General features: G+C 50.3%; 1 long non-coding RNA gene across 2 annotated transcripts in view; it reads right to left on the reverse strand.

The window, feature by feature from the left end:
* LOC132814122 (uncharacterized) overlaps nucleotides 1-24,809 on the reverse strand; it is a 45,720-nt gene that overhangs the window by 16,059 nt on the left and 4,852 nt on the right. Inside the window, exon 1 of one of the 2 annotated variants that reach the window (XR_009644316.1) lies at nucleotides 14,562-14,673. The exons of the other annotated variant lie outside the window; for it this stretch is intronic. This is a non-coding gene — a long non-coding RNA (uncharacterized LOC132814122). Of the gene's footprint in view, nucleotides 1-14,561; nucleotides 14,674-24,809 lie in introns of those variants that run through there. 2 annotated transcript variants of the gene reach the window in all.

A 24,809-nucleotide genomic window follows, 5' to 3' on the forward strand; every position in this document is an offset into this window, starting at 1 on the left:
ATGCAGCCGAATCAGCCTGAATACAAATTCTGGGTAACGTGTCACAAAACCACAACCAGGAGAACAGTTTGGATGCTGCCGAACAGCATTTCATTGTTCAACACTGTTACACATTCCAATGAATTCCTGTGTAATGCAAAGGCACTGCGATAATTTTGGGAGAGTTCAGTCTTTGTATAATCTCGGACAGTCACATCAGCAACAGTGATGTTCTCCAAACTCCTCTTTGTTTGTGTTGGTGTTTCTTTAAATAACACATTGTGTAAATGGCCAGGGACGTGACTGTCTCAGATCGACCGTTGGGTGATGACGCTGAGTGAAGGAGGAATGCCACACAGATATCCTCTGGGAAATTGTAGTGTAGTGGAATTCTGTGAGATGATGGACTTTTAAAGTGACCCTAAAGCACACCCTACAATCACAACCAAAGCCATTGACATGTGCTGAGGGGAGAACTGACCAAGGTAAAGAGGGGAAACAGTGAAGTGTATGGCTGGTAATGGATAGTGGTAAACATTTACAGTCATAGAGATGTACAGCACAGAAACAGAGCCTTACCTTCCAACTCATCCACACCACCCACATATCCTAACATAATCTCGTCACATCTGCCAGTACTTGGCTCAAATCCCCCTCAACCCTTCCTGTTCGTATACCCATCCAGGTGCCTTTTAAATGCAGTAGTTGTACCAGACTCCACCACTTCCTCTGGCAGCTCATTCCATACACGCAACACCCTCTACATCAAAACATTGTCCCTTACATTCCTTTTATCTCTTTCCCCTCTCATCCTAAGCCCTCCAGTTCTGGACTACCCCACCCCAGGGAAAGAGACCATGTTTGTTAATCCTAACTATGCCTCTCATGGTTTTATAAGCCTCCTTATGGGTTCCCCCTCAGCCTCAGACATTCCAGGGAGAACAGGCCCAACCCATTTAACCTCTCCCTGTAGCTCAAATCCTCCAATCCTGGCAGCATCTTTGTAAATCTTTTCTGAACCCTTTCAATTTACACAATATCCTTTCGATAGGGAGGAGACAACAATTGCACGCAATATTCCAAAAGTGGCTTATCCAATGTCCTGTACAGCCAGACAATGACCTCCCAACTCCTCTCCTCAATGCTCTGATCAGTAAACACAAGCATACCAAACACCTTCTTCACTATCCTATCGACTCACAATTCTGCTTTCAAGGAATAATGAACCTGCAATCTCAGGTCTCTTTATTCAGAAACACTCCTTGGGACCTTAACATTAAGTGTATTAGTCCCACGAAGCGTTGCTTTTCCAAAATTCAGCACATCCCATTTGTCTAAATTAAACTCCATCTGCCACTCTTCAGCCCATTGGCCCAACTGATCTAGTTCCCGTTGTAATGTGAAGTAACATATTTTACTGTCCACTGTACCTCCAATTTTGGTGTCATCTGCAAACTTACTAACTATACCTGCTATGTTCACATCCAAATCATTTATATCATTAATGGAAAGTAGTGGATGCCGCACAGATCCTTGCGGCACACCACTGCTCACAAGCCTCCAGTCTGAAATGCAACCACCCTCGGTCTTCTCCCTTAGAGCCAGTTTTGTATCCAAATGGCTGGTTTTCCCTGTTTTCCATGAGATCTATCCTTGCTAACCAAGCTCCCGTGTGCAAACATTTCGTCTACCTCACTGAAGTCCATATCACTCACATCCACCGCTCTGCCCTCATCAATCTTTTTGTTCCTTCTTCAAAAAAAAACTCAATATCTTGAGACATGATTTCCCACACAGAAAGAAATGCTGATTATCCCCAATTAGACAGTGCATTTCTAAACACATGTAACTCCTGTCCCTCATGTATCTGGCCTTCAACGTGCCCACGACTGACGTCAGGTGAACAGTTCTGTAGTTCCCTGCCTTTTCCTTACCCCCCTTCTTAAATAGTGGCACCACGTTTGCCAACCTCCAGTCTTCCGCCACCTCACCCGTGACTATCGATGATACAAATATCTCAACAAGAGGCCCAGCAATCACTTCTCTCGCTTCCCACAGAGTTCTCAGGTACACCTGATCAGGTCCTCAGGGTTTATCCACCTTTAACCTTTCCAAGACATCCAGCACCTCCTCCTCTGTAATATCGACATTTTGCAAGGAGACATAATCTATTTCCCAATGCATTTTCCCAAACCATCATCCTGTTCTATATCTTCCATGTCCTTCTCTACAGGAAATACTCGTTCAGTATCTCCCCCATCACCTGCAGCTCCACGTGCAGACTGTCTTGATCTTTGAGGGGCCCTATTCACTCCCCAGTGAACCTTTTGTCCTTTTTGCATTTGTAAAAACACTCTGGATTCTCCCTAAACCTATTTGCCAAAGCAATCTCATGTCCACTTTTTGCCCTCATCATTTCCCTCTGTCCCTGCACAAAAAAAATCACCCCCTCCCGACTGATATCTACCCAACACTACACTCACCCCCTCCCTGACTGATCCTTACCCAACACTACAATCTCCCCCTCCCTGACTGATCTCTACCCAACACTACAATCTCCCCCAACCTGACTGATCCCTACCCAACACTACACTCACCCCCTCCCTGACTGATCCCTACCCAACACTACAATCTCCCCCTCCCTGACTGATCCCTACCCAACACTGTAATCTCCCCCTCCCTGACTGATCCCAACCCAACACTGCAATCTCCCCCTCCCTGACTGATGCCTACCCAACACTACAATCACCCCCTCCCTGACTGATCCCTACCCAACACTGCAATCTCCCCCTCCCTGACTGATCCCTACCCAACACTGTAATCTCCCCCTCCCTGACTGATCCCAACCCAACACTGCAATCTCCCCCTCCCTGACTGATGCCTACCCAACACTACAATCACCCCCTCCCTGACTGATCCCTACCCAACACTGTAATCTCCCCCTCCCTGACTGATCCCTACCCAACACTGCAATCTCCCCCTCCCTGACTGATGCCTACCCAACACTACACTTACCCCCTCCCTGACTGATCCCTACCCAACACTACAATCTCCCCCTCCCTGACTGATACCTACCCAACACTGCAATCTCCCCCTCCCTGACTGATCCCAACCCAACAATACAATCTCCCCCTCCCTGACTGATACCTACCCAACGCTGCACTCACCCCCTCCCTGACTGATCCCTACCCAACACTGTAACCTCCCCCTCCCTGACTGATTCCTACCCAACATTGCAATCTCCCCCTCCCTGACTGATTCCTACCCAACACTACAATCTCCCCCTCCCTGACTGATCCGTACCCAACACGACAATCTCTCCCTCCCCGAATGATCCCGACCCAACACTACAATCTCCCCCTCCCTGACTGATACCTACCCAACACTGCACTCACCCCCTCCCTGACTGATCCCTACCCAACACTGCAATCTCCCCCTCCCTGACTGATACCTACCCAACACTGCAATCTCCCCCTCCGTGACTGATCCCTACCCAACACTACAATCTCCCCCTCCCTGACTGATCCCTACCCAACACTGCACTCACCCCCTCCCTGACTGATCCCTACCCAACACTGCAATATCCCCCTCCCTGACTGATACCTACCCAACACTACAATCTCCCCCTCCCTGACTGATCCCTACCCTACACTGCACTCACCCCCTCCCTGACTGATACCTACCCAACACTGCAATATCCCCCTCCCTGACTGATACCTACCCAACACTACAATCACCCCCTCCCTGACTGATCCCTACCCAACACTGTAATCTCCCCCTCCCTGACTGATACCTACCCAACACTGCACTCACCCCCTCCCTGACTGATCCCTACCCAACATTGCAATCTCCCCCTCCCTGACTGATTCCTACCCAACACTGCAATATCCCCCTCCCTGACTGATTCCTACCCAACACTACAATCTCTCCCTCCCCGAATGATCCCAAACCAACACTACAATCTCCCCCTCCCTGACTGATGCCTACCCAACAATGTAATCTCCCCCTCCCTGACTGATCCCTACCCAACACTGCAATCTCCACCTCACTGACTAATCCCTACCAAAACACTGCAATCTCCCCCTCTCTGACTGATCCTTACCCAACACTGCAATCTCCCCCTCTCTGACTGATCCCTACCCAACACTGTAATCACCCCCTCCCTGACTGATCCCTAACTAAAACTGCAGTCTCCCCCTCCCTGACTGATCCCTACGCAACACTGTAATCTCCCCCTCCCTGACTGATCCCTACCCAACACTGTAAACTCCCCCTCCCTGACTGATCCCTACACAACACTGCACTCACCCCCTCCCTGACTGATCCCTACACAACACTGCACTCACCCCCTCCCTGACTGATCCTCCCCAACACTGCGCTCACCCCCGTCCTGACTGATCCCAACCCAACAGTGCCCCCCTCTCTGACTGATCCTAACCCAACACTGCAATCTCCCCCTCCCTGAATGATCCCTGCACAACAATAAATCACCCCCTCCCTGACTAATCTCCATCCAACTCTTCAATCTGCCTCTCCTTAGCTAGTCCCCCACCCTGGCTCATCTCTTTCCAACACTCTCCCTCCCTGACTGATCCCCACCCAACAAAGCAATCTCCCCCTCACTGACCCACCTCTCCCAGATCAGGTCAGTGAGATGGAAATATGAATATTTAAGCCTATCCTTTGTGTATTTGACTGTGACAACATTGAGAGAACACGATGTGCTGTAAATCTCCAAACGGTTAGATGGAGACACTTGGAGGAAGCTTTCTTCCAGATCTAAGTCCTTTCTCAAACTAATCTGTGATATTTACTTGAGAACCGTTTCAGTGAAATTCACTTTGAACCCTTTCTGTGCCTTGCTTCAGTTAACTGGGAACACTGATAATCTGGGCCGTACTGTTCCTGGGAATTTTGATGGGAGCCAGATTAAATGGAGATTGCTGGGTCCCATTCCTTCACATGGAAGAGATAAAGTGTCACAAGTGCACATTGAGATGCTGGTGGTGTTGTCCAGTTACTTCCATAAACAAGGTAAACAACCCAACCAGAGTGTTTGGAGTTGAGGAGACACTGGGGGAGCACTTTGGAACCAGTGGCCATAATTCTATTAATATTGTAACCACTGTGGAGTAAGACAACATGTTCCCCAGGTGCTAGATCTACATTGGGGCACAGCATATTCTGACGGAATTAGACAGCAGCTTGCAGGGGTTGGTTTGAGAAGTTCTTTGCAGGCAAAGGGACCTCTGGCAAGTGGAAGTTCTTTAACTGTGGGATAGCTCCAGTTCAAGACCAGTCCGTTCCTGTGAGTGTGAAGAGTAAGGTTGGCAGGAATAAGGAACCCTTGATGGCAACAGACATTGCGGCTTGAAACAGAAAAAAAAACAAGCATGGGTCAGATACAGGCAGCTGGGGTCAAGGGAATCCCTGGGGATACAGGAGTTTACTGAATAAGGGAATCAGGAGGGCAGATGACTTTGGCTGAGAAGATGTGGGTGAATCCAAAGAGATTCTTGCAGTATATTAATGGAAAAAGAATAACTAGACAGAGACTCGGACCCTTCAAGGACCAAAGTGGACATGTATGTGCAGAATCGCAGGAGTTATTTCACCTCTGTGTTGACCTTGGGGAAGGACACAAAGGCTTGGGAACTTGGGGAAGTTAATGATGATCTCTTGCGAACAATCCATATCACAGGAGAGGAAGTGTTGAATGCATTAGAATGTATGAAGGTGGATAAATCTCCTGGTCCGGACCAAATATATCCAACAACACTGCAAGGGACGAGGGAAGAAATTGTGGGGTCCCTGGCTGATCTTTTTGCATCACCGTTAGGCACGGGTGAGGTCCCGGAAGATTGGAGGGAAGCAACAATTGCGCCCTTATTCGAGAAGGGCTGCAAAGAAAAACCTGGGAAATACAAATCAGTAAGGCGAACATCCATGGTAAGTTAGTTACTTGAGAAGATTCTGAGATATTAGATATATATGCATTTGGAAATATAGCTTTTGATTGGGAGTAGTCAGCATAGCCTTGTGTGTGGGAGACCATGCCTTACAAATTTGTTAGCGTTGTTTGATGAAGTGATCAGGAAGTTTGATGAGGGGAGGCCAGTACATGTAGACTCTACAGATTTCAGGAAGGCCTTTGATAAGGTTCCACATGGTACCTTGCTCTGGAAGGTTAGATCACATGGAATCCAGGGGGCGTTGGCAAACTGGGTACACAATAGGCTTGATGGGAGGAAGCAGAGGGTAACAGTCTGACTGAAGGCCTGTGACTAGTGGTGGGTCTCAGCGGTCATAGAATCATAGAATCCCTCCTCTGTGGAAACAGGCCCTTCGGCCCAACAAGCCCACTGGCCCTCTGAAGATTATTCTAACCAAACTCATTCCCTTACCCTATTACTCTACATTTACCCCTGACTAATGGAACGCACTTACACATCCATGAACAATATAGGCAATTGAGCATGGCCAATTTACCTAACCTGCACATCTTTGGGTTGTGGGAGAAAACCGGAGCACCCAGAGGAACCCACGCAGACACAGGGAGAACGTACAAACTCAGTTGGGGTGGCATGGTGGCTCAATGGTCAAAACAGTTAGGAGTGCCACAGTTACTCAGTGGTGAGCACTGTTACCTCACAGCGCCAGAGACCTGGGTTTGATTCCACTCTTGAGCAACTGTCTGTGTGAAGTTTGTACATTCTCCCTGCATCTGCATCGGTTTTCTCCCACTGTTCAATGGTGTACATTTTTGACAGTTTGCCCATAGTATCGATGGATATTCAGGTTAGCTGGAATAGCCATGGGAAATGCAGGGTTTCAGGGATATCATCAGGGGATGGATCGGAGTTGGATTCTATTCAGAGGGTCATTGTGGACTCGATGGGCTGAAGGGCCTGTTTCTGCTCTGTAGGGATTCTATGATATCACTTATCAGCCATATGACAATCGGTTTGACCAATATACAAAACGGCTTTCGCTCAAACAGCAGGCTACTCTGACAACAAACATAACCAGCTTTTAAAATTAGGTTTGTAATTCATTGTATAAGCTTCTTTCCATTCAAAAGACTGGGTGGGGGAGGGGGAATGGGTGAAATGTTGCGGCCTCCTTACTAAAACACAGATAGACAGCCAAGAGATGCTGGGTATATTGGACAAGTTATACACCCAACTCACAAAAGCCAGACAGCAGCCAGATGGTTATCCCATCAGCATAATGTCAAAGGCAACAGTTCCCCTGGGCAGACATATCCCTAACAACGTCAGCACCAAACCAAGGAGGGCCCAGACAGGAAGGCACCGGGGCCTGCGACACAAAGAAACTAACAACAACAAGCCATCCTAATGATCAGCAATGCTTCAAACTATTAACGGATTCTCCGAATTGGCCAGAACAATAGAAAGTTCTGGGAAACCATCCAGAAATGAACAACACCAGGGATCACCTGCAGACTGATCTCTTGAATTTTCTGGAGGCTTTCTGAGGTGACCAACATGGCAAGGGACAGAGACCGGCTGACCATCCAGAGAGAGAGGGAGAGAAACAAGCTGAAGCAAACCCCAGGAGCATGGGAGAGAGGGAGTGTGAAAAACCATTGAGAGAGAGATAGCTGGAACCAACTGGAATACTGAGTGTCCCCCCTTCAGTCTGTCCATGCTTCAACGCCTGTTTGTCTCAGTCTGATTTCCCTTTCTCTCTTTGTTCTTCTCTCTCCCTGTCTGTCTCTTTCTCTCAATCTGCCTTTCTCTCACACCGTCCCTCTCACTGTCTGTCTCTGCGCCATCTTTCTCTCATCCCCCTTCTCCATCCCCACTCTCTCTACCCATCTCTCTCTTTTTCTCACCCTCCCTTTCTCTTTTTCTTTATTTCAGACCTGAAATAATTTTGAACCCCCTAAAAACATTTGCCCCTCCTTTTCACTGTCCTCCTAAATTTATCCCCTTCCCCAAATACCTTCCCTCCCAAATACCTACCTCAGCAAATGTGCCACCCTCAAACATTTCACTGTCCCCAGCATTGCTGTGAGCCCCACTCCCTGGGGCAGAGGGAAATGGGTGGAAAAGTGTGGTGCTGGAAAAGCCCAGCAGGTCAGGCCTGAACCATCGACTCTCCACACTTTGTAACTCTGACTCTCCAACAGCTGCAGTCCTCACTTTCTCACACTGGTAAATGAGTCTGGGTTGACTGTCTGGCCTGTGACTGTTTTAATGTACAGCAAGATCCCAGTCCCAGAATTACAGAAGGCTTGGAGTCCTTTCTGCCCATCATCCCCCGCTCCCCCATTAAATGATCCTGGTCCTGTTCAGGATCCTCAGGATTGGCCCCAGAATGGCCTCATTGATTATCCTTCGTGTGAAGAGATGTTGAGAGATAGGGATTGAAGGAAAGATGTGGGAGAGAGAACTGGGAACACAGAAATAGACATGAGAGCTGCAGAGAGAGAGAGGGAAGCAGTGAAATCTGTGGGATCAGACCCCTCTCTAGCATTTTGCTCCTTTGTCTCTCCCCGTTCCCACAGACAGCTTGAATCCCACAATTCATGTGTGTGTGTGTGTGTGTGTGTGTGTGTGCGCTCGCACGCTTTCGTCTGATGATTCCTCATGGCAGAATTCTCTGTCTCTGTACTGTCCGGGTTGCAGCTCCCGAAACAAATGTTGAATCATCCACGATCCTATTGAATAGCAGAGCAGGCTCGTGGGGCTGATGGTCTCCTCCTGTTCCTATTTCGGATGGTCTTATGTTCTTAGCGCTATCTCCCAGCTCTTGGCCCCCTCACTGGAGGTTATGCCTATACAAGGGCCTGATCTGTAGAGTGCTGCACTCTTCTGTGAGTCTCGGAGGGAACCAGCCTGGTTTGGATTGGAGTTGCAGCCTCTCAGTGAGAAGTGAAATCTCCTCGAGGTTCCCCTCAGTCTCTCACTATAAAGTGGAGCAGGCCAATCCCGGGGAAGCAAACAGCAGGCCAGGTCTGCCATGTCCTCCAGCTCCATTTCAGAAGGCCACATGGGAGGGGCTTGTTTCCTTCATCAGCTTCCCGTACTCTCCCTTCTGGGTTAGGGTGGGGGCCGAATGGCCTTGCTCCTGGCTCCTATTGAAGTGCAGGCTGGCAATGATTGGGTTATACAGGGCATGCCCCTGGAGTGAGGTCCGTTAGCTCAGTTGGCTGGGCGGTTAGCTTACCACACTAGCTAGAGTTACTGTGAAGGACTCTCCTTCCCTCCCTCCCCCCTCAGCTGGGATATGGTGACCCTCTGAATAAAACACCACCAGACACCGCTCTGTAATGAGGAGCTGTCCCATGGTCTGGTAAGACTACGGTGACATTACATTGGTTTGTACCTGGAGTACTGTGTGCAGGACTAGTCACTGCATTGCCAGAGGGATGTTAGTGTGTGGGGAAGGTTTACTGGATGAATCCCCACTGGAATGAACAGCACTCTCTTTCCCCCAGTTAATTCACTCTTGCAGCCTTTGTGTTTTTGGAGACACACGGACCAATTCACCTGAAACAGCAGCTGGGTTTTATATTCATGGGCACCTGATAAGATTGGTTAGTTTACATGCACACACACACAGACACACACACACACACACACACACACTCTCACACACACATACACACTCTCTCACGCACACACAGACACACACACTCTCACACAGTCACACTCCCATTCTCTCACACACCCTCTCACCCTTACGCAGACACTCTGTCTCTCACACACTCACAGACACTCTCTCTCACACGCACACATACTCTCTGTCTCTCTCACACAGACATTCTCTCTCACACACATACACACAGACAGACTCACAGACACACGATCCCTCAAACACACACACACTGACACACACTCGCTCACACACTCAGACGCTCTCTGTCACACACACACGTAAACGCACAGTTACTCTCTCTCATACACACATACGCACGCAGACACACGCTCCCTCAAACACATATAGACACACTCTCTCTCTCACACACATGGACACACACATTCGCTCTCTCACACATATACACTGACACACAATCTCTCTCACACACAGACGCTCTCTCTCACACACACACACACATAAACACACAGTTACACTCTCTCTCTCACACATACACACGCAGACACATGCTCCCTCAAATACATATAGACACACTCTCTCTCTCACACACATGGACACACACATTCGCTCTCTCACACATATACACTGACACACAATCTCTCTCACACACAGACGCTCTCTCTCACACACACACACACATAAACACACAGTTACACTCTCTCTCTCACACATACACACGCAGACACATGCTCCCTCAAATACATATAGACACAGTCTCTCACACACACACTCTCTCACACACAGACACACTCACTCACACACACACATGCACACACACTCTCTCACACACATACACACTCTCATACACAGACATAGACACACAGACACAGACACACAGACACATTCTCTCTCTCACACAGATACACTCTCCCTCACACACATGCACACAGAGACACACACCCCCTCAAACACACACACACTCACATGAACATGCACTTTCTCTCTCACGCACACATATACAGACACACAGAGATACACATGCTTCCACTCTTTCACACACAAACACGGGCAGTCTCTCTCTCTCTCTCTCTCTCTCTCTCACAAACACACACACGGCTGTAAAGACATGGTTGAGGTATTGCTGGAGAAATGATCTCTCTGAGGACTGAACCCTGATCTCACATGGTGACTGCTCCAGGGAGACAGACAGCAGCTACAGAGACTTGTTGGATCTTCCTGTGCCCCACCTCTTGCATCGACAGCATTAGTTTGTTTAGGTGCCTGCTTTTCTAAAACGTCTCCAAGCAACAAGTAACAATAGATTGATGAACGTTTTCCTCCAAACCATGTTTCAGACACATCCTGCTGTTATTTTTCATTGAATGTTTAAAATGATCTGAATCTTCTGAAATGGGGAGTGGCTTCCATTTCAAATTACAACACCAGAGTGCCTCGGGGACCCTGAGGAAATGATCAGGGAATTGCATCTGTTCCTTTCTATCCTCTGCACTCTGTACCACAAGATAGTGCGACCTCAGTACTTCAGATTGTTCTCCCTCTAAACCTCAGACAGTGCTCCCCAATACCTCAGAAAGTGCTCCCTCAGTACATCAGAAAGTGCTCCCTCAATACCTCAAATAGATCTCCCTCAATACCTCAAATAGTTCTCCCTCAGTACTTCCAAAAGTGCTCCCTCAATACCTCAGATAGTGCTCCCTGTGTACCTCAGATAGTGCTCCCTGTGTACCTCAGTAAGTGCTCCCTGAGTACCTCAGTAAGTGCTCCCTGAGTACCTCAGTAAGTGCTCCCTGAGTACCTCAGTAAGTGCTCCCTCAGTACCTCAGTAAGTGCTCCCTCAGTACCTCAGTAAGTGCTCCCTCAGTACCTCAGTAAGTGCTCCCTCAGTACCTCAGTAAGTGCTCCCTCAGTACCTCAGTAAGTGCTCCCTCAGTACCTCAGTAAGTGCTCCCTCAGTACCTCAGTAAGTGCTCCCTCAGTACCTCTGTAAGTGCTCCCTCAGTACCTCTGTAAGTGCTCCCTCAGTACCTCAGTAAGTGCTCCCTCAGTACCTCAGTAAGTGCTCCCTCACTATCTAAGAAAGTTCTCCCCCAATATCTAAGTAAGTGCTCTCTCAGTACCTCAGAAAGTGCTCCCTCCATGTCTAAGAAAGTTCTCCCTCAATATCTCAGAAAGTGCTCCCTCAATACCTCAGAAAGTGCTCCCTCAATACCTCAGAAAGTGCTCCCTCAATACCTCAGAAAGTGCTCCCTCAATACCTCAGATATTTCTCCCTCAATACCTCAGATATTTCTCCCTCAATACCTCAGATATTTCTCCCTCAATACCTCAGACAGTATTCCCTCAATATCTCAGATAGTTCTCCCTCAATACCTCAGATAATGCTCCCTCAATACACACGTAGTGCTCCCTCAATACCTCAGAATGTGCTCCCTCAATACCTCAGAATGTGCTCCCTCAATACCTCAGAATGTGCTCCCTCAATACCTCAGAAAGTGCTCCCTCAATACCTCAGAATGTGCTCCCTCAATACCTCAGAATGTGCTCCCTCAATACCTCAGAATGTGCTCCCTCAATACCTCAGAATGTGCTCCCTCAATACCTCAGAATGTGCTCCCTCAATACCTCAGAATGTGCTCCCTCAATACCTCAGAATGTGCTCCCTCAATACCTCAGAAAGTGCTCCCTCAATACCTCAGAAAGTGCTCCCTCAATACCTCAGAAAGTGCTCCCTCAATACCTCAGAAAGTGCTCCCTCAGTACCTCAGAAAGTGCTCCCTCAATACATCAGATAGTACTCCCTCAATACATCAGATAGTACTCCCTCAGTACCTGAGAAAGTGTTCGCTCAATACCTCAGATTTTTCTCCCTCAATACCTTGCTTAGTTCTCCCTCAGTACCTCAGGATGTGCTCCCTCAATAACTCAGATATTACTCCCTCAATACCTCAGACAGTGCTCCCTCAATACCTCAGACAGTGCTCCCTCAATACCTCAGATAGTGCTCCCTCAATACCTCAGATAGTGCTCCCTCAATACCTCAGAAAGTGCTCCCTCAATACCTCAGAAAGTGCTCCCTCAGTACCTCAGATAGTGCTCCCTCAGTACCTCAGAAAGTGCTCCCTCAGTACCTCAGAAAGTGCTCCCTCAATACCTCAGAAAGTGCTCCCTCAGTACCTCAGAAAGTGCTCCCTCAATACCTCAGTAAGTGCTCCCTCAGTACCTCAGAAAGTGCCCCCCCAATATCAAAGAAAGCACCACTTTGTTGTGTTTAACCCCCAAAGCCCCTCAGACAGTAGCTCCACAAAACATTCACATCCTCAACACTTCAGGGCTCAGCCCAGCTCCCGCCTCAGACTGTGTTCAAACCCCTTCAGACTGTAAGGACCGACATCCACCCCTGTCCAAGATTGGTGCCCAGGTTCCCAGAACATGACTTGTCTCTGTGGATTAATTTTAGAATTCCTACAGTGTAGAAGCAAGCCATTCTGTCCATTGACCCCACACTGACTGTCTGAACAGCATCCCACCCAGACTCACATCCTCTACTGTATCCCTGTAATGCTGCATTTCCCATGGCATCTTTAGGCTGTGGGAGGAAAGTGGAGCACCCGGTGTAAACGCACACAGATAGAGAGAGAATGTGTAAACTCCATACAGAGAGTCATCCGGACACAGAATTCTGTAATTCTGGGACTGGGATCTTGCTGTACATTAAAACAGTTGGACACATGATTTCCACAAACAAAGCCAAGCTGACCATCCCTAATCAATTCTTGCTTTTCCAAATGTATGTAAGTTGTCTCTCAGAATGCCCTCCAACAGCTGACCCACCACTGCCATCAGGCTCACAGCTCCATAGTACAATGGCTGTACCTTGCAGCCTTACTTCAATAATGGCCCATCATTAACCACCCTCCAGTCTTCAGGCACCTCACCCGTTGTCACTGATCAGTCCATCTGACAAGGCCATCTCCATCCTTCTGTAACCTAAGGCTATCCTCCTCAGTATTTATCACCCAAACAATCTTCGCATCATTCATGAACCCAATGATTAACCATCCACCATTCAAACCTACATCTTTTCTATCAGCCACATCAGCAAGACCCCAACAGTGAGACATGAACGGACAGAGATTTCTCATTGGGCCGTCACTGCCTGCTTCCTGTCACTCAGCATTCTGCTCCAAATTCCTTGGATCTTGAGTTTTTATGTTCACTATCAGTTTCCGGTATGGATCCTGATAAAAGCCTCACCGACCTCCAAGCAGGCGACAGGAAAGTATTGCCCTTATTTACACACCTGGTCACCTCCTTAAACAGTGCAATCCCATTGGTCAGACCTGACCTCCCCTTAACAGAACCATTCTGACTGTTCTTCATGAACTCCAGTCTCTTTAAATGCTGATTAATTCTATCTCCCAAAATTGCTTCCAACAGACATCCCACCCACGATATTAGCCTGACCGGCCTGGAGCTGCCTGGTATACCCCATGCTCCCTCTTGAATAACAGTACCACATGGTCAGTCTGCAGACAACTCTCCTGTGGCCAGAGAGGATTTGGAAATGTTTGCTCGTGTACCTGCTACTTCCTCCATCACCTCATTCGGTAAACTGAGACACATTTCCCCCGTCTTTGGAGATTTATTGGGTTGTAAGAAGCTGCAAATGTGTTGCTGGTCAAAGCACAGCAGGTTAGGCAGCATCTCAGGAATAGAGAATTCGACGTTTCGAGCATAAGCCCTTCATCAGGAATAAGAGAGAGAGAGCCAAGCCGGCTGAGATAAAAGGTAGGGAGGAGGGACTAGGGGGAGGGGCGATGGAGGTGGGATAGGTGGAAGGAGGTCAAGGTGAGGGTGATAGGCCGGAGTGGGGTGGGGGCGGAGAGGTCAGGAAGAGGATTGCAGGTTAGGAGGGCGGTGCTGAGTTAAGGGAACCGACTGAGACAAGGTGGGGGGAGGGGAAATGAGGAAGCTGGAGAAATCTGAATTCATACCTTGTGGTTGGAGGGTTCCCAGGCGGAAGATGAGGCGCTCCTCCTCCAGCCGTCGTGTAGTTGTGTCCTCCTCCAGCCGTCGTGTAGTTGTGTCCTCCTCCAGCCAGAACCATCTCTCTCTCTATATATGCTAATTCATTTAATTGTATCACAGAGCATCTCCACGATTTATTATCAACCCTGTCCCAGTGAGCACTGACAAAATGCATCCATTCACTACACCCTCTGGGTCCATGCACAAACTCTCACTGTGTTCCACAACCTACTCTTTCTCTCATTATCAATTCACCCTTAATGTCACTGTAAGGAACTTTCAGGTTTTTATTTCCCCTCTTAGCGTTCCTCTCTCCCAGACAATTACCCTGCGATACGGTTTGGAGGAGTGTGGATGTCATTCTGGAAGTGGATGAGCATTGGGAAGCTCAGAAATAAGGAACACACGACTGTGCTGAGTGTGGGGCAGTGGGATCCATTTGGGATGAGCAGACGGAAGCTGAGGAATAAACCTCAGCCGTGCAGCATGAAAATATCCCTTTGAGCTGGCAGGTCAGTCACGTGAAACGAACCCTCCAACCCTGGGAAAAGAGGATGTAACCTCTTCAAGTTCAAAAACCAAATGAAGACGGTCTGTTTGAACACAGTCTCTGGGATCTGGACACGGGAATCATTGCTGAGCAGGGTCTGTAGGACGCAGAAGCAGAAATGTACTGAACAATTCCCGATATTCCTCGTAGACCACAAGGCATGGGAGCAGAAATTAGGCCATTCAGGGCATCTGACAGTGTGGCACTCACTCAGTACTGACTCTCTTACAATGCAGGTATCCCCCAGCCTGATGCGCTGACAGTGCTGCACTCCCTTAGTAATGACCCTCTGACAGTGCAGCACTCTCTCAGTACTGACCCTCTGACAGTGCAGCACTCCCTTAATAATGACACTCTGACAGTGCAGCACTCCCTCAGTACTGACCCTCTGACAGTGCAGCACTCCCTCAGTACTGACCCTCTGACAGTGCAGCACTCCCTTAATAATGACCCTCTGACAGTGCAGCACTCCCTCAGTACTGACCCTCTGACAGTGCAGCACTCCCTCAGTACTGACCCTCTGAGTGCAGCACTCCCTCAGTACTGACCATCTGACAGTGCAGCATTCCCTCAATACTGACCATCTGACAGTGCTGCACTCCATCAGCAGTGACACTCTGACAATGCAGCACTCCCTCAGTACTGACACTCTGACAGTGCAGCACTCCGTCAGTACTGACCCTCTGACAGTGCAGCACTCCCTCAGCAATGACCCTCTGACAGTGCAACGCTCGCTCAGTACTGACCCTCTGACAGTGCAGCACTCCCTCAGTACTGACCATCTGACAGTGCAGCTCTCCCTCAGTACTGACCCTCTGACAGTGCAGTACTCCCTCAGAACTGAGAGTCTGACAGTGCAGCATTCCTTCAGTACTGACCCTCTGACAGTGCAGCATTCCCTCAGTACTGACCCTCTGACAGTGCAGCACTCCCTCAGCACTAACCCTCTGACAATGCTGCACTCCCTCCACACTGATCCACTGACAGTGCAGCTCTCCCTCGGTACTGACCCTCTGACAATGCTGCACTCCCTCCACTCTGAACCTCTGACAGTGCAGCACTCCCGCAGTACTGATCCTCTTAAAGTGCAGCATTCTCTCAATACTGATGCTCTGACACTGCAGCACTCCCTCAGTACTGACCCTCTGTCATTGCAGCTCTCCCTCAGTACTGACCCTCTGACAGTGCAGCACTCCCTCAGAACTGACCGTCTGACAGTGCAGCATTCCCTCAGTACTGACCCTCTGACAGTGCAGCACTCCCTCAGTACTGAAACTCTGACAGTGCAGCACTCCCTCAGAAATGACCATCTGACAGTGCAGCATTCCCTCAGTACTGATCCTCTTAGAGTGCAGCATTCCCTCAATACTGACGCTCTGACAGTGCTGCACACCCTCATCAGTGACCCTCTGACAGTGCAGCACTCCCTCAGCACTGACTCTCTGACAGTGCAGCACTCCCTCAGTACTGACCATCTGGCAGTGCTGCACTCCCTCAGTACTGACCCTGTGACAGTGCAGCACTCCCTCAGTACTGACCCTCTGACAATGCTGCACTCCCTCCACCCTGATCCTCTGACAGTGCAGCTCTCCCTCAGTACTGACCTTCTGACAGTGCAGCACTCCGTCAGTACTGAACCTCTGACAGTGTAGCACTGTCTCTGTACTGACCCTCTGACAGTGCAGCTATCCCTCAGTACTGACCCTCTGATAGTGTAGCACTCTCTCTGAAATGACCCTCTGACAGTGCAGCACGCCCTCCACACTGACACTCTGACAATGCAGCACTCCCTCCACGCTGATTCTCTGACAGTGCAGATCTCCCTCAGTACTGACCCTCTGACAGTGCAGCACTCCCTCAGTACTGACCCTCTGACAGTGCAGCACTCCCTCAGTACTGACCCTCTCACAGTTCAGCACTCCCTCAGTACTGACCCTCTCACAGTGCAGCACTCCCTCAGTACTGACCCTCTCACAGTTCAGCACTCCCTCAGTACTGACTCTCTGACAGTTCAGCACTCCCTCAGTACTGACTCTCTGACAGTGCAGCACTCCCTCTGTAATGACCCTCTGAAACAACACCCTCAGAACCGACACACTGACCAAGTAGCGCTCCCTAAGTAATGACCCTTTGACAGTCCATCACTCTCTCAGTACTGACCCTCTGGCAATGCAGCAATCACTCAGTACTCACTGTCCGACACATAGTGTGGCGATCCATCAGTACTGACCCTCTCACAGCGCGGTGATCCCTCAGTACTAAACCCCTCAGTGTGCGGTGCTCCCTCAGTTCTAACCCTTTCACAGTGCAGCGCTCCCACAGTAGTAACCCTCTCACAGTGCGACACTCTGACAGCATGGCCACCCATTAGCACTGACCAGCAGAGAGTGTGCACTTCATCATTGCTGACTCTCTCACTGCATAGCAGTCCCCCCATCCTGACTCTCTGACAATGCTGCACTCCCTCCACACTGATCCTCTGTCCATGCTGCACTCCCTCCACAGACCCTCTGACAATGCTGCACTCCCTCCACACTGACCCTCTGACAATGCTGCACTCCCCCCATACTGAACCCCTGATAATGCTGCACTCCCTCCACACTGACCCTCTGACAATGCTGCACTCCCACCACACTGACCCTCTGACAATGCTGCACTCCCACCACACTGACCCTCTGACAATGCTGCATTCCCTCCACACTGACCCTCTGACAATGCTGCACTCCCACAATCATGACCCTCTGACAATGCTGCACTCCTACCACACTGATCCTCTGATAGTGATGCACTCCCTCTGTACTGATATGGGTGATGTAATTTCTGCAGTGTAACTAAGGGTTAATAAGTGAGGGCGAACTGTGAGACTGAATGTAAGTGAGCCTGGAAACAGGGAGAAACTGTTATGTCAAAAACATGACGGTTTGTAACCTTGAATGAAACTGACGTAAGCTGTTAATTAAAACTAGGCTGCTATGAAGCTAGGGAACCTTGGCAATAATACAATAGAAGCTCTTAAAATATTAAACACATACAGATAACCAAGGCCTGGGATAGAGAAAAATAATGTAATGTTTAAGAAACAGGTGGCCATGATACAATAGTAGCTCTCAGAATATTAGAAACATACAGATAATCAAAGCGTTGGCAGAGAGAAGTGTGAAAGGTTTTGACCAATGGAATTGTTAAAAACAATATAAGTCAAAGAATTGGCAGAGAAAAGCGTGAAATGTTTTAACCAATGGAATTGTCATTAATGTTTTTACATGTAAAAATAATGTATAAATATCAGTGCTGTAAAATCTTCCGGCGCGATTTTCCGAAGCTTTATTTTTTGGAAGCCGCCCAAACTTACAAGTTTGAAATAAACATCCGTTGCTCATTTGTGTGTCTCGCAGCATTTCGATTTGCCACGGGAAAAGCGGTAGCCGGAGGGGATGAGGTCTGGTGCTGACAGCTTGGAGTTCGCCTCCTAGGACGGGACCTTGTAGACAGTCTCCCTTGAAGTCAAGGGTTAAAGTACAGTCCGCAGTCGGCAGAGTGTGGAGGCAGACCTCGGTTGATCTGAACCATAGCCCTAGTGCAGAGTAGTTAGCCGAGTGTCAGGGACTATTCTCCGGAGATTTAGAATACCGAGACAGAATTCACTTACAACAGTACTGACTCTCTGACAGTGTGGAAGTGACCCTCTACTGACCCTCCGACAGTGTGGCCCAATCTCAGGACAAAACCTCTGACAGTGCAGCTCTCCATCAGAACTGACCCATTGACAGTGTAGCACTCCATCAGAGCTGACACTCTGACAGAACAGCACTCCCTCAGTACTGACCCTCTGACAGTGCAGCACTCCCTCGGTACTGAACCTCTGACAGTGCAGCACTCCCTCAGTACTGATCCTCTGACAGTGCAGCACTCTCTCAGTACTGACCCTCTGACAGAGCAGCACTCCCTCAGTACTGACCCACTGTCAGCGCAGCACTCCCTCAGTTCTGACCCTCTGACAATGAGGCACGACCTCAGTACTGACCCGCTGATGCTGCAGTGCTCTCTCAGTGCTGATCCACTGATAGCGTGGCTTGCCGTCTAGACAGAAACTCTTACAGTGGGGAGCTCACTCAGTACTGACCCTCTGACAGCGCAGCAATCCCTCAGTACTGACCCTCTGACAGTGCAGCACTCCCTCAGTACTGACACTCGGATAGTGCGCCGCTGCCTCAGTACTGACCCTCTGACAATGCTGCACTGCCTCCACACTGATCCTCTGACAGTGCAGCACCCCCTCAGTACTGACTCACTGACAGTGCAACACTCCATCTGTACTGACCCTCTGACAGTGCGGCCCTCCCTCAGAACTGATCCTCTGACAGTGCAGTACTCCCTCAGTACTGACCCTCTGACAGTGCATTTCTCCCTCAGTACTGACCCTCTGACTGTGCTGCACTCCCTCAGTACTGACCCTCTGACAGTGCAGCACTCCCTCAGGACTGACCGTATGACAGTGCAGCATTCCCTCAGTACTGACCCTCTGACAGTGCAGCATTCCATCAATACTGACCCTCTGACCGTGCTGCACTACCTCAGCAGTGACCCTCTGACAGTGCAGCACTCCATCAGTACTGACCATCTGACAGTGCTGCACTCCCTCAGTACTGACCCTCTGACAGTGCAGCACTCCCTCAGTACTGACCAACTGTCAGCGCAGCACTCCCTCAGTTCTGACCCTCTGACAATGCTGCACTCCCTCCACACTGATCCTCTGACAGTGTACTCTCCCTCAGTACTGACCCACTGACAGTGCAGCTCTCCTTCAGTACTGACCCTCTGACAGTGCAGCACTCCCTCAGTACTGACCCTCTGACAAAGCTGCACTCCCTCCACACTGATCCTCTGACAGTGCAGCTCTCCCTCAGTACTGACCCTCAGACAGTGCAGCACTCCCTCAGTACTGAAACTCAGACAGTGTAGCACTCTCTCTGTACTGACACTCAGACTGCGCAGCACTCCCTCAGTACTGACACTCTGACTGCGCGGCACTCCCTCAGTATTGATCCTCTGACAGTGCAGCACTCCATCTGTACTGACCCTCTGACAGTGCGGCACTCCCTCAGAACTGATCCTCTGACAGTGCAGTACTCCCTCAGTACTGACCCTCTGACTGTGCTGCACTCCCTCAGTACTGACCCTCTGACAGTGCAGAACTCACTCAGGACTGACCATCTGACAGTGCAGCATTCCCTCAGTACTGACCCTCTGACAGTGCAGAATTCCCTCAATACTGACCCTCTGACAGTGCAGCACTCCCTCAGTACTGACGATCTGACAGTGCTGCATTCCCTAATTACTGACCCCCTGACAGTACAGCACTCCCTCAGTACCGACCGGCTGACAGCGCGGCACTACCTCAGTGCTGAACCTCTGACAGCGCAGCACCCCCTCAGTATTGACCCTCAGACAGTGCAGCACTCCCTCAGTACTGAACTTCTGACAGTGCAGCACTCCCTCGGAACTGACCGTCTGACATTGCAGCATTCCCTCATACTGACACTCTGACAGTGCAGCACTCCCTCAGTACTGAACCTCTTACAGTGCAGCATTCCCTCAATACAGACCATCTGACAGTGCATCACTCCCTCAGTACTGACCATCTGACAGTGCTGCACTCCATCAGTACTGACCCTCTGACAATGCTGCACTCCCTCCACACTGATCCTCTGACAGTGCAGCTCTCCCTCAGTACTGACCCTCAGACAGTGCAGCACTCCCTCAGTACTGAACCTCTGACAGTGCAGCACTCCCTCAGAACTGACGGTCTGACAGTGCAGCACTCCCTCAGTACTGACCCTCTGACAGTGCAACACTCCCTCAGTACTGAACCTCTTACAGTGCAGCATTCCCTCAATACAGACCCTCTGACAGTGCAGCACTCCCTCAGTACTGACAATCTGACAGTGCTGCACTCCCTCCACACTGATCCTCTGACAGTGCAGCTCTCCCTCAGTACTGACCCTCAGACAGTGCAGCACTCCCTCAGTACTGACACTCTGACAGCGCGGCACTCCCTCAGTGCTGACCCTCTGATAGCGCAGCACTCCCTCAGTACTGCCCCTCTGACAATGCTGCACTCCCTCCACACTGATCCTCTGACAGTGCAGCTCTCCGTCAGTACTGACCCTCAGACAGTGCAGCACTCACTCAGTACTGATCCTCTGACAGTGTAGCACTCTCTCAGTAGTGAACCCCTGACAATGCTGCACTCCCTCCACACTTATCCTCGGACAATGCTGCACTCCCTCCACACTGATCCTCCGACAAAGCTGACCTCGCCCCACACTGAACCTCTGACAATGCTGCATTCCCTCCACACTGACCCTCTGACAATGCTGCACTCCCTCCACACTGATCCTCTGACAATGCTGCAGTTCCTCCACTCTGATCCTCTGACAATGCTGCACTCCCTCCACACTGACCCTCTGACAATGCTGCACTCCCTCCACACTGACCCTCTGAAAATGCTGCACTCCCTCCACACTGACCCTCTGACAATGTTGCCCTCCCTCCAGACTGACATTCCGACAATGCTGCATTCCTTCCACATTGACACTCTGACAATGCTGCACTCGCTCCACACTGATCCTCTGACAATGCTGCACACCCTCCACACTGACCCTCTGACAATGCTGCACTCCCTCCACACTGACCGTCTGACAATGCTGCACACCCTCCACACTGATCCTCTGACAATGCTGCACTCCCTCCACAATGACCATCTGAAAATGCTGCATTCCCTCCACATTGACCCTCTGACAATGCTGCACACCCTCCACACTGATCCTCTGACAATGCTGCACACCCTCCACACTGATCCTCTGAAAATGCTGCACTCCCACACACTGACCCTCTGACAATGCTGCATTCCCTCCACACTGACCCTCTGACAGTGCTGCACTCCAATACACTGACCCTCTGACAATGCTGCACTCCCTCCACACTGATACTCTGACAATGCTGCACTCCCACCACGCTGATCCTCTGATAGTGATGCACTCCCTCTGTATAAACATTTTGACAGTCTTGAAGTGACCCTGTACTGACCCTCCGATCGTGTGGCCCAATCTCAGGACAGAACCTCTGACAGTGCAGCTCTCCATCAGAACTGACCCATTGACAGTGCAGCACTTCCTCAGTACTGACCCTCTGACAGTGCAGCACCACATCAGAACTGACACTCTGACAGTGCAGCACTCCCTCAGTACTGTCTCATTGACAGTGCAGCACTCCCTCAGTACTGAACCTCTGGAAGTGCTGCACTCCCTCAGTACTGACCCTCTCACAGTGCAGCAGTCCCTCAGTACTGACCGTCTGACAGTGCAGCACTCACTCAGCACTGACCCTCTGACAGTGCAGCACTCCCTCAGTACTGACACTCTGACAGTGCAGCATTCCCTCTGTACTGACCGTCTGACAGCGCGGCACTCCCTCAGTACTGACCCTCTGACAGCGCAGCACTCCCTCAGTACTGACCATCTGACAATTCTGCACTCCCTCAGTACTGATCCTCTGACACTGCAGCTCTCCCTCAGTACTGACCCTCTGACAGTGCAGCTCTCCCTCAGTACTGACCCTCTCACAGTTCAGCACTCCCTCAGTACTGACCCTCTCACAGTGCAGCACTCCCTCAGTACTGACCCTCTCACAGTGCAGCACTCCATCAGTACTGACTCTCTGACAGTGCAGCACTCCCTCAGTACTGACTCTCTGACTGTGCAGCACTACCTCTGCAATGACCCTCTGAAACAACACCCTCAGAAAGGACACACTGACCAAGTCGCGCTCCCTAAGTAATGACCCTTTGACAGTCCATCACTCTCTCAGTAATGACCCTCTGGCAATGCAGCAATCACTCAGTACTGACTGTCGGACACATAGTGTGGTGCTCCATCAGTACTGACCCTCTCACAGCGCGCTGATCCCTCAGCAGTAACCCCGTCAGTGTGTGGTGAGCCCTCATTTCTAACCCTTTCACAGTGCCGCGCTCCCTCAGTAGTAACCCTCTCACATTGCGACACTCTGACAGCATGGCCATCCATTAGCACTGACCCGCAGAGAGTGTGCACTTCATCATTGCTGATTCTCTCACTGCATAGCAATCCCCCTCTCCTGACTCTCTGACAATGCTGCACTCCCTCCACACAGACCCTCTGACAATGCAGCACTCCCTCCACACTGACACTCTGACAATTCTGCATTCCCTCCACACTGACCCTCTGACAATGCTGCACTCCCTCCACACTGATCCTCCGACAAAGCAGCACTCCCTCCACACTGACCCTCTGACAATGCTGCACTCCCTCCACACTGACCATCTGACAATGCTGCATTCGTCCACACTGACCCTCTGACAATGCTGCACTCCCTCCACACTGACCCTCTGACAATGCTGCACATCCTCCACACTGATCCTCTGACAATGCTGCACACCCTCCACACTGATCCTCTGACAATGCTGCCCTCCCTGCACACAGATCTTCCGACAAAGCTTAACTCCCTCCACACTGACCTTCTGACAAAGCTGCACTCCCTCCACACTGACCATCTGACAATGCTGCATTCCCTCCACACTGACCCTCTGACAATGCTGCACTCCCTCCACACTGACCCTCTGACAATGCTGCACACCCTCCACACTGATCCTCTGACAATGCTGCACAAACTCCACACTGATCCTCTGACAATGCTGCACTCGCTCCACACTGATCCTCTGACAATGCTGCACTCACTCCACACTGATCCTCTGACAATGCTGCATTCCCCCACACTGACCCTCTGACAATGTTCCACACCCCCCACACTGATCCTCTGGCAATGCTGCACACCCTCCACACTGATCCTCTGACAATGCTGCACTCCCTCCACACTGATCCTCTGACAATGCTGCATTCCCTCCACACTGACCCTCTGACAATGCTGCATTCCCTCCACACTGACCCTCTGACAATGCTGCACTCCCCCACACTGACCCTCTGACAATGCTGCACACCCTCCACATTGATCCTCTGACAATGCCGCACACCCTCCACACTGATCCTCTGAAAATGCTGCACTCCCACACACTGACCCTCTGACAATGCTGCATTCCCTCCACACTGATCCTCTGGCAATGCTGCACTCCCTCCACACTGACCCTCTGACAATGTTGCACTCCCTCCACACTGACCCTCTGACCATGCTGCCCAATCTCAGGACAGAACCTCTGACAGTGCAGCTCTCCATCAGAACTGACCCATTGACAGTGCAGCACTTCCTCAGTACTGACCCTCTGACAGTGCAGCACCACATCAGAACTGACACTCTGACAGTGCAGCACTCCCTCAGTACTGTCTCATTGACAGTGCAGCACTCCGTCAGTATTGACCCTCTGACAGTGCAGCACTCCCGCACTCCTGACCCTCTGACAGCGCAGCACCCCCTCAGTATTGACCCTCAGACAGTGCAGCACTCCCTCAGTACTGAACTTCTGACAGTGCAGCACTCCCTCGGAACTGACCGTCTGACATTGCAGCATTCCCTCATACTGACACTCTGACAGTGCAGCACTCCCTCAGTACTGAACCTCTTACAGTGCAGCATTCCCTCAATACAGACCATCTGACAGTGCATCACTCCCTCA

The sequence above is a fragment of the Hemiscyllium ocellatum genome, unplaced genomic scaffold (assembly GCF_020745735.1).
Source record: "Hemiscyllium ocellatum isolate sHemOce1 unplaced genomic scaffold, sHemOce1.pat.X.cur. scaffold_689_pat_ctg1, whole genome shotgun sequence".
Lineage (NCBI taxonomy): Eukaryota > Metazoa > Chordata > Chondrichthyes > Orectolobiformes > Hemiscylliidae > Hemiscyllium > Hemiscyllium ocellatum.